General features: G+C 35.0%; 1 protein-coding gene and 1 non-coding gene across 4 annotated transcripts in view; both read right to left on the bottom strand.

Moving 5' to 3' along the window:
• TBC1D8B (TBC1 domain family member 8B) overlaps positions 1-12,935 on the bottom strand; it is a 110,221-nt gene that overhangs the window by 75,833 nt on the left and 21,453 nt on the right. The gene's annotated exons all lie outside the window — the stretch shown is intronic.
• Positions 7,864-7,993, bottom strand: LOC141549274 (small nucleolar RNA SNORA31). Its single transcript, XR_012484308.1, has one exon. It is a non-coding gene; the product is annotated as a small nucleolar RNA SNORA31 (small nucleolar RNA).

Below are 12,935 nucleotides of genomic sequence, written 5' to 3'. Positions count from 1 at the left end.
TAATTTGTTTAACCATTCTCTATTTTACTATAAGAAATGATGAAGGGGATGATTTAAAAGAAATCTGAACTGATGCAAAGTGAACAAAAAACCAAGAGAACAATTTAAATAATTACAATAACATTATAAAAACAAACACATTTGAAAGACTTAAATTCTGATTAAAAAAAAATGACCAAACAGAGGACTCATGATTAAAACATAACTAAATACCTCCTGACTGATAAGTGGTAGACTTAAGGTACAGACTGATATACATTTCTGGGCATAGTCAACACAGCATTTTATTTTCCTTGACTGTATCTTTTGTTACAAGGATTTTGTTTTTATTTTTTCCCAGTGAAAGGAGGGGGAAATGAGGAAAACAAAAAAATTTTTTGTTAATTAAAAAAAAAATGTAATTGTTTTGAAAAGGGAAGAGAAGGATGGGGGGGCGGGGAATAATGAATTCTGTTTTTGATATGTTGATTTTTGAGATGACTACGAGGCATCTAGGTTGAGATGTCCAAAAAGGTAAAAATTGGTAACATGAGACTAGAGCTTGAGAGATGAGTATGCATATGGAGATCTGGGAATCACTTGAATAGAGATAACTGAAATGATGGAAACTGATGAGAAAACTAGATGGATAATATAGAAGGGAAAGAGAAGAGGATCCAAGAAAGACCCTTGAGGTACATCCACAGATAGTCTTATCACCTGGAGGAAGAGCCAACAAAAACTAAGGAGTAGTCAAACAGGTAGAAGAAATTAGACAATGTCATGATAATCTAGTGAGAAGACAAAATCCAGAAGAGTGATTGATAGTGTCAGAGCTTGCAAAGAAATCAAGAAGGATGAGGAATTTGAGAAAAGGTCATTAGATTTGGCAATTAAGTGATCGGTGGTAACATTGGAGAGAGTAGTTTTAGTTGAATGATGAGATCAAAAGCCAAACTGTAGAGGTTTGGTAGTGAGTGAGAAGAGAAAAAGTACAGGTTTCTAGCATAGAAGGCTGTCTTAAGAAGTTTAGCTGAAAAAGGGATGAGAAATATAGGATGAAAACTAACAGAGATGGCAGGACCAGGTGAAGGGTATTTTTGAAGATAGAGGGATAATGGGCTTATTTGAAGGCAGCTAGAAAAATGGTTAGTAGATAAAAAGAAGCCTAAAAAGTGTGAAGATTGACAGAGAGGCTGATCTGTTGCAACAAGTACAAAAGAATGGAATCAAGGGGGCATGGAGAGTGGTTGGCCTTGGCAAAGAGATAGGACTGAAAGAAGAGCTAGTAGAAGAAAATGATATTATGAGTAAGTGACAAAAAGGAGCTCCCAGTGTGAATGGGCTCATTATTTTTTAGTGAAGGTCCTCAGCTTGGGGGTAGAGTTGAGTGGGGGTGGGAGGTGGGAAAATGGAGCAATGCCATGTGCTATTTGAATAAGGAGCCAGTTGAAAGTTAAGTAAATCTGAAGTGGATCTGTTCAGCAGCATGTGGTAAACGATGGAAATAATCCAGAATTGGGGTTTAATGGATGGTTGGTGTGGTACATGGTAGAAGTAATGCAAGGAATGATAGGGGAATGAACAAGAGGGTAAAGGATTTGAGTATGAAGCACTGAGTAGAACCGAATCACCAAGAAGTCAGTATAGGGAAGTGAGGTGAGTATAGGCAGTATAGGGAAGATTGTCTTGGAAAAAAATAAATGGGTAAAGGGATTAAAGGTTGCAGTGAAGAGGAAGAGCAGGGTTAAGGTTTGTAAAGCAAAAGGAAAGACAGAATGATAAAATATTATAATAGTACAAAAGAATTTCATAGTCAATAGTGTGATGTGGCAATTTAAAAAAAAAGCAAATGGGAATTGTGGGTTATGTTAAAGAAGAAAAATATACTGAAAGATGGAGGTAATCATCTTAACTCTGCCCAAATCTGACTACAGCTGGAGTATCTTATCTAATTCTTGGCATCACATCTTAAAAGTAATTTATTTTTCAAAATATACATAGTTTTCAACATTCATTTTTGTAAAACTTTGTGTTCCAAATCTTTCTCGCTTCCTCTCCCGCTTTTCTCCTCCCGAAGACACCAAGCAATCTGAAATGGGTTAAATATGTGCAATTCTTTTAAACATATTTCCATATTTGTCATGCTGTACAAAAAAAAAATCAGATCAAAAGGAGAAAAGAAAAAAAAACTAAGCTAACAAATAACAACAACAAAGAGAAAATAGTATGCTTCTATCCACATTGAGTCTCCATAGTTCTCTTTGCATGTGGATGGCATTTTCCATCTCAAGTCTATTGGAATTTTGGCATCACATCTTAAGAGAAACAGTGACAAACTAGAGCATGTTTATTGAATGGCATGTAGGGAAAGGAATCTTATTCTCCCTCTTCCTCCTACTACCCCACCATGGCATACGCACAATGGCTAAAAGAACTTAATGTTTAGCCTGGACAAAAGGAAGCTTTTAGAAAAAGGATGATGAGAGCTAGCCTCTTTATAATCTCATTTAAGAAAAACAGAAATATCAAAAATAAGGAAAACAATTTTTAAATTATATAGTAATAATTTACCCTCTCAAAAATTAATAAACCAAAAAAGAGCTGATAATTTTTTAAACTCAAGAATCAACTGAAGCAAATGCTTAAAGCTGTAGTAACAATGCAGAAAGAAAAGGGAACAGTACAAGTTATCCCAAAGGACATTCTCAAATGAATAAATGACGTGCTTCAATAATTCAAGGAAGAATTAACATTGAGAAGATCATGAAAGATAATTCAAGAATTTGGAACAATTAAAAATTCCCAGGAGAGGAACTAAAGCTATAAGTGAATGAAAAATTTTTTTAATGAGAAAAATAATGAAAAAAGTAATGATGAGTCCTAGCCAAGGGTCTACTCAAAACTGCTTAACTAGCTAAGGAACGTGGAGAAGTAAGACCTATCTGTTGTTCCTTACTTGTCCTCTGCAAAAACCCCATGCTGTCTGATTGACCTTGCTAAAAGACATCTGGCTCTTTTCTCATCTCTCTTTTCATCAGTCCGTTGAAATTCCTTACCTTTTGTTCTTCCAAACGAATTTTGTTATTTTTTCTAGCTCCATAAAGTAATTTCTTAGTAGTTGGATTCGTATGGCACTGAATAAATAGATTAATTTAAGTAGAATTGTCATTTTTATTATATTAGCTCGGCCTACCCATGAGCATTTGATATTCTTCCAATTGCTTATGTCTAATTTTATCTGTGTGAAAAGTATTTTGTAATTGTGTTCATATAATTTCTAGCTTTGTCTTGGCAGTTGGACCCCAAATATTTCAAATTATTTATAGTTATTTTGGACAGAATTTTTCTTTCTATTTCTTGCTTGCTGGGCTTTGTTGGTAACATATAGAAATACTGATGATTTGAATAGGCTTATCCTGCAACCTTGCTAAAGTTGTTAATTATTTCTAATAATTTTTAAATTGATTTTCTAGGATTCTCTAAATATACCATCACAAAATAAGCCATTTTCTGATTGATAAATGGTCAAAGGATCTGAGCAATTTTCAGATGAAGAAATTAAAACCATTTCTAGTCATATGAAAAAATACTTTACATCAATACTAATTAGAGAAATGCAAATTTCACACCTCTCAGATTGGTTAATATGACAAGAAAAGATAATGATGAATATTGGAGGGGATGTGGGAAAACAGACGCTCCTACAATGCTGGTGGAACTGTGAACTGATCCAACTATTCTCAGAACAATTTGGAACTGTGCCCAAAGGGTTATCAAACTGCGCATACTTTTATCCAGCAGTGTTTCTATTGAGCCTGTATCCCAAAGAGATCTTAAAAGAGGGAAAGGGACCCATGTGTGCAAAAATGTTTGTGGCAGCCCTTTTTGTAGTGGCAAGAAACTGGAAACTGAATGGATGCCCATTAATTGGAGAATGGCTGAATAAATTGTAGTATATGAATGTTATGGAATATTACTGTTCTATAAGAAACAATCAGCAGGATGATTTTAGAGAGGTCTGGAGAGACTTACATGAACTGATGCTAAGTGAAAGGGGAAGAACCGGGAGATCATTGCATACGGCAACAAGAAGACTATATGATGATCAATTCTGATGGAAATGGCTCTTTCCAACAATGAGATAATTGAGACCCATTCCAATGATCTTGTGATGAAGAGAGGCATCTGTACCCAGAGAGAGGATGGTGGGAACTGAATGTGGATCATAACATATGCATTTTCACTTTTTGTTGTTGTTTGCTTTCATTTTGTTTTCTTTCCATTTCCCCCCTTTTTGATATGATTTTTCTTGTGCAGCAAGATAACTATATAAATATGTATATATATTGGATTTAACATATATTTTAACATGTTTAATATATATTGGATTACTTGTCATCTAGGGAAGAAGGTAGGGGGGAGGAGGGGAAAATTTAAAACACAAGGTTTATCCATGCATACGTTTTGAAAATAAAAATCTTTAATAAAAAAAAATTTCCTCTGTGGAAAAAAAGAGGTGATGCAGGCCAAATTCAATAGACTTGTGATGAAGAGAGTCATCTGCATCCAGAGAGAAAGCTGTGGGAACTAAATGAAGATCACAACATAGTATTTTCACCTTTTTTGTTGTGCTTTTGTTGCTTGCTTGTTTTTTCCTTTCTCATTTTTTTCCCTTTTGATCTGATTTTTCTTACAACATAATTAATGTGGAAATATGTTTAGAAGAATTTTACATGTTTAACTTATATTGGATTATTTGCTGTCTAGGGAAGGAGTGGAGGAGAAGGGAGAAAAATTTGTAATAAAGATTATTATAAGAGTGAATGTTTAAACTATCTTTGCATGTGTTTTGAGAAACAAAAATCTATTATTATATAAATAAATAAACCATCATATCATCTGCAAAGAGTGATAGTTTTGTTTGCTCATTACTTATTCTAATTCCTTCAATTTTCCTTCTCTTATTACTAAAGCTACAATTTCTATTATACTGAATAATAGTAGTGATAATGGGTGACCTTGTTTCACCCATGGTCTTCCTGGGAATGTTTCTAGCTTATCCCCATTACATATAATGCTCCCTGATGATTTTAGATAGATATTACTTATCATTTTAAGGAAAATTACATTTCTTCCTATACTTGCTGGTGTTTTTTTTTTTTTTTACTAGGAATTGGTGTTGTATTTTGTTGAATGCTTTTTCTGCATCTATTGCCTTCTCTCTCTTTTACACTTTACAACCTAGTAGGCAGTTAGCCTGGAAGGTAAACCTCAAAATTTCAATATATAAAGCTCTCCTCAAACTAGAGCTAGACTCCTGTTAGAAACTAAGCCCATCAACCATGATGAAAATAAACTCTTGTGACTTTAAGAGAATCTCTTTGAATCCTATCACATTATGAACTGTGACTCTCACACACTTCATTTTGCATCTGAAAACCCGGAAGCCCCCTTTGTAGACCTACAATCTCTTAAAATCACACAAGGTAGGTGCTTTCCTTTGAACTCTTCTTTTACCCACAACCAGTCTTGCAGGAGGCCCAAGACTCCTGGCAGTGGTGTAGGTCCCTCAGCTCTTGGGTAGCTGGGTGAGACAGGATCTGACCCTTTTTGAAAGAGATGCCTTTCAACTAATGTGTTCATGTTCTCTCTCCCTCCTTTCTCTCTCCCCTCTGTTTCTCTCTTTGCCTTTCTGTGTGTTTCTCTCTCTATTCCTTCTTTGTCTCTCATCTCTGTGTGGCTGTTTCTGTCTCTTGCTCTGTCTCTTTCTAGCTCTTTCTCTGTTTCTTTGTCTGTCTCTGACTCTGTTTCTCTCTGTTTCTGTCTTGTCTTTCTATGTCTGTCTCTGTCTCTTTGTCTTTCTTTGTCTCTCTCTCTTTCCTCCGCTTCCTTTCTCTCTTCCTCCTCCTCCTCTCTTCCTCCCCCCCACCCCCGTCTCTGTCTCTGATATTCTCCAATTCTGGAGGTTTTAAGATTAATCACTGGGGCAGCTAGGTGGTTCAGTGAATACGGCACCAGCCTTGAAGTCATGAGGACCCGAGTTCAAATATGATCTCAGACACTTAATACTTCCTGGCTGTGTGACCCTGGGCAAGTCACTTAACCCCAATTGCCTCAGGAAAATTAAAAAAAAAAAAGATGAATAATTAAGTTGTTTCACAATCAGTCCAAGGTAGAATTTATTTTAAGGAAAAGAACTGAATCTTATAAAAAGTTTTTTAAAGCAAGTGACAAGGTTGGCTGTAAGAGCAATTGATAAGACAGAAAAGGAATGAAAGTTTCTTTCTTCATACCCCAGCACCCCCCTCCTGACTGAAAGGATGGATAAATGGGAGAAAGAAAATATATTTCAGTGAAGACAGAAGAAGAAAGCAGAACTATTGGATCAGAACAAGAAAGAAAAACAGAAAGGAAATAGTTGAATAGGGGATTTGAGAGTCTAGGAACTACTGGAAAAAGAAAAAGCAGTTTATTGTCACTAAAAACTCTAGCAGTCTATCAGCCTGCATTTGCATGATTCAAGAGACCAGTTGGAGGGTCAGTTAAATTTTCAAAGTGAAAATTTGCACTCTGAAATAAAAACTGGCACTTGACCCCTTCCTGGCTTATAGAAAAAAAAAAGTTTGTGTGAATCAGGATTGGAACATCTAGTTAGAATTTAGAGAATCTCACAAACTAAAGGTTATATACTGGTTGATATTAAAATAACTTTTTAAAGTGGTGTATTGTTACTCCTACCCATTTATGTGATAGATTATGTTCTATCTGAATTTTAAGAATTTGCCCATTTCTTCCCTAATGGAAAAGGGAAACTCATCAGAAGGAACAGGAGGTTCAGAAGCCCAAGCTCTCCTATGAGAACTCCCAGAGCTTCAAAAGCTTGGGAAAAGAAAATCTTACCAGTTGTATCTGAGATTTGCTCTGTAACTAAAAGCTAATGGAAAATGTTTAAAACCAGCTACAACTGATAATCACTGTGTATGGAAAGATGGAGATGAGGTGAAAACCCATATTTGGTTTTGTATTTCAGAGCAATTCCCCTAGAGATCTGAGGATCTGCTGCTCTCTTCCCCTCTTCACAGAATGTTGGGGGAGGTGTATAAGAATAAAGCCCACAAGAATAGCTGGGGTGAGCAGGCAGTAATAGCAAGCTCATCCCCTTCTCTCAGTCCTGGTAGACTCCCCTTAATCTGAAAACTTGCTAGGTTTCTTAAATTTCTCTTGTGAACATCATCAACCCTGGAAAAAGAGTTTGTTTGGGTTATATAGTTCCCACACAAGGAATGGGTTTCCTGATAATCTACAAGTTTGTTACATAGAAATGAATTCTAATGATTGGTTTTTACATACACCAGGATAGGTTTAAAAGAAGAAAAAAGATGTGCTTAATAATTGAACATGTTTTACTATAGACAATGTTTTGTAACATTTATTACATTTCTACACCCCAAGTCTTTGGTTGTTGGTTATTTTTTTTTTCAGATGTAAAACTCAGTTTTATTTAGAGAATCCAACACGAGCTTCTTTTAAAAAAAAAATCAATCTGGGATTTCTAGGTACCATTGATCTCTATCATTGGATGGAGACTTGTAACTACAAGCTAACACTTAGAAACCAATTCAGACTTGTCATACTTCTGTACTTAATCTTCATCAAAACTCCTGCAACAAATCCTATTTCAGAATCTGACCCATATATTCAAAATTCTAAATTATTTATCCCAAACTAGAAAACTTGCCCAAATCAAAATGTCTAGAGAAAATTGACAAGGCTAGGATATGCATTTTTGTCAACTTCCATTCCAAAATGCTTATGAATAAAAATTATAAAAGGGATCTAAAATATTTACATAAAGATGAGACAATGAATTGTTCAGTTACCTCTTGTATTCCCCGATTCAATCTACACTGCCACAATCAGACAGAGAGAAAGCGCGAGGAAATTTTTTCTTGCATCTTTGTGGAACCTTAAAAGCAGACATAACTGCTCCAGGTCTGTCAAAGAGATGCGTGGTTGTTGGTTACTGAACATCTTAAAGAAAACTTATTTGTCTAATGTTGAACTTGGACATTTCCTTAGATATCAAGATAAGTTATGAAGTTCCTGTGATGAATCTCTTACTATTACAAATGTATGAGACAATCACTATTAACTGGCTAACACTACTTTCTAAATCGTATACTGTGCAATTTCTAAAATTCTATGAGTTATGTTTTAAAATTCTGTTAGCTCTGCTACAAATGTGTTATAAATTTTGTTTTGTCAAGTTTCATCCAAAATTATTTAGCTATCGACTATGGTCTGAATTTTAGAATCTTTTCTCCCTTTAACAAAAAAGGAATTTATTTAAAGGGACTGGAAGAAAGGTTCAATACCTCCTAAAAGCTGTCAGCTGAATCTTCTTATTATATTCATATTACATATTATATTATATACTATATTATATTATTATTATATTAATTCACTAATGAATTAATTATTATCTTGAGAGTTAACTGAAACTGGTGATTTTAAAACTTAAAATTGGTAACTACAGTGTATAGGAAGGAAGGTTACAGTGAAAAAAACTATCTGGATTGATTTTATTTTTGGATCACTTAGCCCTTCCCCTCCTTCACTAGTTGAGGAAAGTGAAAAAAAATCCACTCACTCACGTTTAGCTTCTTCTTCTATTATTGTGAAATTAATTAAGTGAAATTATTAAGCGAAATGCCTCTATTATTTAAAGGGATAGCCTATGTTTCAAAAGTTCTAGTGTTTAACAATGCAAGGAACTTTTAAGAGAAGTTTATTGGATATTTTTATTTTTGATCAACTGAAAGTTCTCTGAAGATCATTACTTCTGTTATAGTCTCCGAGTCCTCAGCAAATTTTTTAACATTTATTTAGTGCATCACAGTTTCACTGCTTAACCAATATGTTTAACCCATCTTATGATCTCTAAATACCTAAGGCAAAATTTTAACTTGATAGTATTGGTGTTACATCTATAGAAAAACCTCTAATTTTCCTGCACCTAGTTTTGGCTGTGTCCTTCAGGTCTTTCATCTTCTGCACAGTACTGGAGAAATGCCCTGAGAGTGTTTAAATTATGCACAATGATTTATTTTTTTAGATCTGAAGCCTCTGAGTGATACTTGGGTATTTGAAAATTTCTTGCAATCATAATTAATGTTATTTTTTTTTTGAGTTTGTATCCAGGTATGGATAAGTCAATAAATCAGAAAATCCACCATCCCAGAAAAATGCCACAGAACTTCTCAAAAGATTCAGGTAGAGGGGGGGGGGGGGCGGAGCCAAGATGGCAGGGAGGACACACGCTTCATTCTGAGCTCCCCTTTTACCCTCACTACTGATTACCAAATTCAGCCTCTGAAATAGTGCTTGACTGGTAGAATTCATGAATATTGGGAGTACAACAAATTACCAGCCAAAGATAATCTGGAAGATACTTGAGAGTATAGGAATAAATGACTTGTCCTTAAAATAGTCAGTAGCATCTATTTAAAACCATCAGAAAGCATCATATGTAATGGGGATAAACTGGAACCATTTCCAATAAGATCCGGAGTCAAACAAGGTTGCCCACTATCACCATTACTATTCAATATTGTAGTAGAAATGCTAGCTTCAGCAATAAGAGTTGAGAAAGAGATCAAAGGAATTAGAGTAGGTAATGAGGAAACCAAATTATCACTCTTTGCAGATGATAAGATGGTATACTTAGAGAACCCCAGAGATTCTACTAAAAAGCTATTAGAATAATCCACAACCTTTAGAAAAGTTGCAGGATACAAAATAAACCCACATAAGTCATCAGCCTTCTTATATATCACTCACAAAATCCAACAGTTAGAGATACAAAGAGAAATTCCATTTAAAGTAACTGACAATAGTATAAAATCTATCTGCCAAAGGGAAATCAGGAACTATATGAGCAAAACTATAAAACACTTTCCACACAAATAAAGTCAGATCTAACCAACTGGAAAAATATTTAGTGCTCGTGGATAGGTCAAGCGAATATAACAACAATGACAATGCTACCTAAACTAATCTATTTATTTAGCGCTACATCAATCAGATTCCCAAGAAACTATTTTAATGACCTAGAAAAAATAACAACAAAAGTAATCTGGAAGAACAAAAGGTCAAGAATTTCAAGGGAACTAAAGAAAAAAAAATCAAATGAAGGCAGCCTAGCTGTACCTGATCTAAAACTATATTATAAAGCAGCAGTCAACAAAACCATTTGGCACTACTGATCAGAGAAGTGCAAATTAAGACAACTCTGAGATACCACTACACACCTGTCAGATTGGCTAAGATGACAGGAACAAATAATGATGAATGTTGGAGGGGATGTGGGAAAACTGGGACACTGATGCATTGTTGGTGGAATTGTGAAAGAATCCAGCCATTCTGGAGAGTAATCTGGAATTATGCCGAAAAAGTTATCAAACTGTGCATACCCTTTGACCCAGCAGTGCTACTATTGGGCTTATATCCCAAAGAAATACTAAAGAGGGGAAAGGGACCCATATGTGCCAAAATGTTTGTGGCAGCTCTTTTCGTAGTGGCTAGAAACTGGAAAATGAATGGATGCCCATCGATTGGAGAATGGTTGGGTAAATTATGGTATATGAAGGTTATGGAATATTATTGCTCTGTAAGAAATGACCAGCAGGAGGAATACAGAGAGGTTTTGAGAGACTTATATGAACTGATGCTGAGTGAAATGAGTAGAACCAGAAGATCACTATACACTTCAACAACAATATTGTATGCAGATATATTTTGATGGAAGTGGATATCTTCAACATGAAGATCCAACTCACTTCCAGTTGATCAATGATGGACAGAAACAACTACACCCAGAGAAGGAACACTGGGAAGTGAATGTAAACTGTTAGCACTACTGTCTATCTACCCAGGTTACTTATACCTTCAGAATCCAATTCTTAACATGGAACAAGAAAATGGGATTTACACACATATATTGTGTCTAGGTTATACTGTAACACATGTAAAATGTATGGGATTGCCTGTCATCTAGGGGAGGGAGTAGAGGGAGGGAGGGGAAAATTTGGAAAAATAAATACAAGGGATAATGTTATTTAAAAAATTACTCATGCATATGTACTGTCAAAAAAAAAACTTTATAATTATAAAATTAATAAAAAACAAAACAACACCAAAAAAAAAAAAAACATTTGGTATTGGCTAAGAAATAGACTAGTTGATCAGTGGAATAGGTTAGGTTCACAGGACAAAATAGTCAATAACTATAGCAATCTAGTGTTTGACAAACCCAAAGACCCCAACTTTTGGGACAAGAATTCACATTTGACAAAAAGTTCTGGGAAAATTGGAAACTATTATGGCAGAAACTAGGCATTGACCCACACTTAACACCATACAGCAAGATAAGGTCAAAATGGGTTCATGACCTAGGAATAAAGAATGAGATTATAAATAAATTAGAAGAACATAGGACAGTTTACCTCTCAGACCAGTGGAAGAGGAAGGAATTTATGATCAAGGAAGAACTAGAGATCATTATTGATCACAAAATAGAAATTTTTGATTATATCAAATTAAAAAGCTTTTGTCCAAATAAAACTAATGCAGATTTTGTCCAAATAAAACTAATGCAGACAGGATTAGAAGGGAAGTAATCAACTAGAAAAACATTTTTACAGTCAAAGGTTCTGATAAGGGCCTCATTTCCAAAATATATAAAGAATTGACTCTAATTTATAAGAAATCAAGCCATTCTCCAATTGATAAATGGTCAAAGGATATGAACAGACAATTTTCAGATAAAGAAATTGAAACTATTTCTAGTCATATGAAAAGGTGTTCCAAATCATTATTGATCAGAGAAATGCAAATTTAGACAACTTTGTGATACCACTACATACCTGTCAGATTGGCTGGAATGACAGGGAAAGATAATGCTGAATGTTGGAGGGGATGTGGGAAAACTGGGACACTGATACATTGCTGGTGGAATTGTGAATATATCCAGCCATTCTTGAGAGCAATCTGGAACTATGCTCAAAAGTTATCAAACTGTGCATGCCCTTTGACCCAGCAGTGCTACTATTGGGCTTATATCCCAAAGAAATACTAAAGAAGGGAAAGGGACCTGTATGTGCCAAAATGTTTGTGGCAGCCCTATTTTTAATGGCCAGAAACTAGAAATTGAATGGATGCCCATCCATTGGAGAATGGCTGAATAAATTGTGGTATATAACTATTATGGAATATTATTGTTCTATAAGAAATAACCAACAGAATGATTTCAGAGAGACTTGGAGAGACTGTCATGAACTGATGCTGAGTGAAATGAGCAAGACCAGGAGATCGTTGTATACTTTAACAACAATACTATATGAGGATCAATTCTGATGGACGTGGCCCTCTTCAACAATGAGATGAACCAAATCAGTTCCAAAGAGAACTAGCTACACCCAGCGAAAGAACTATGGGAAATGAGTGTGAACCACAACATAGCATTTCCAATCCCTCTGTTTTTGTCCATCTGCATTTTTTATTTCCTTCTCAGGATAATTTTACCTTATTTCTAGTCCGATTTTTCTTGTGCAGAAAAATAACTATGGACATGTATACATATATTGTATTTAACGTATACTTTAACATATTTAACATGTATTGGTCCTGCCATCTGGGGGAAGGGGTGGGGGGGAAAGGGAGGAAAAGTTGAAACAGAAGGTTTTGCAAAGGTCAATGCTGAAAAATTACCCGTGCATATATCTTGTAAATAAAAAGCTATATAAAGATGCAGGTGAAGTTTGCATTTGGGAAAATCTGAAGAATGAGCTTTTGAGTTCTACTCAAAGTTTGGTCCTTCTAATTTGATTTTACAATTATATTCCATTATTTGACAGGAATCCGTCTCACCTATTCCTGAGTCTGGTTATAGGGTT

This window comes from Sminthopsis crassicaudata, chromosome X (genome assembly GCF_048593235.1).
Source record: "Sminthopsis crassicaudata isolate SCR6 chromosome X, ASM4859323v1, whole genome shotgun sequence".
NCBI classification, from domain to species: Eukaryota; Metazoa; Chordata; class Mammalia; order Dasyuromorphia; family Dasyuridae; genus Sminthopsis; species Sminthopsis crassicaudata.
This window is presented reverse-complemented; position numbering and strand designations above follow the sequence as displayed.